Consider the following 841-nt stretch of genomic DNA (forward strand, 5'->3'; position numbering starts at 1 on the left):
CCCTCCTTGGGTTTCTGAGGCAGTATCTCTACAGAAGTAGATTGTGCATTTTTCCTTCCGGGAGTGGCTGGTGGGTTTAAACCGCCAGCCTTCTGGTTAGCAGTTAAATGGCTTAGCCACTATGCTACCAGAGCATTCAGCACCTTAGGCACTAGGAGGTTTCTATTTGGGGTGATGAAAATGTTCTGAAATTGACAGTGGTGATGGTTGCATGATCCTGTGACTGTATTAAACACCACTGACGTGCACTTTCAATGGGTGAATTGGATGGTATGTGAATTATCTCAATAAAGCTGTTGCTGCTGTTATTTATTAAAAAACAAAACAATACAAAAGGCTTGTCTAGTGCAGCCCATCTTTTACATACCGTGGTACTAGCTGCAGTCGTGACACTACTTTTAAATATTTGGGTCTGAGTCGTGAGGTGGGTAAGATAAGGGTAAAGACCCCTATGGATTCACAGCATTTCATAGGCTAGACAGGCAGCCCACTTGGTTTGTGCTTGGTATATCCTGGCACTCTGTCAGGGTCACGGTGAAAGTCAGAGCAAGCCGGCCTCCCAGACTCAGGAGGGCCATGAGCTTAGCAACCGGGCTCAGCTGCAGAAAAGAAGAGGTGCTTTAAACAAGCACCAGCTTATTCCAAAGCCGGGTTAAGACGAAGTCTGTATTTAGTTTGGAAATGAATATTTATATCCAACCAGCGCTAGAAAGAGGTTTCAACCTGTAGGATGTGGGGAGCAACTCGCTCTCTCCTAAGCCTCAAATTGTTTTGAGAAAAAGAGGTTGGGGGGCTGTGGGAGTTCCTAGTCGTGAGATGGGCCTGGGCGCCGCCCGAGGGA

This window comes from Orycteropus afer, unplaced genomic scaffold (assembly GCF_000298275.1).
Source record: "Orycteropus afer afer isolate SDZICR_OR568_19922 unplaced genomic scaffold, OryAfe1.0 scaffold00404, whole genome shotgun sequence".
Classification (NCBI taxonomy): domain Eukaryota; kingdom Metazoa; phylum Chordata; class Mammalia; order Tubulidentata; family Orycteropodidae; genus Orycteropus; species Orycteropus afer.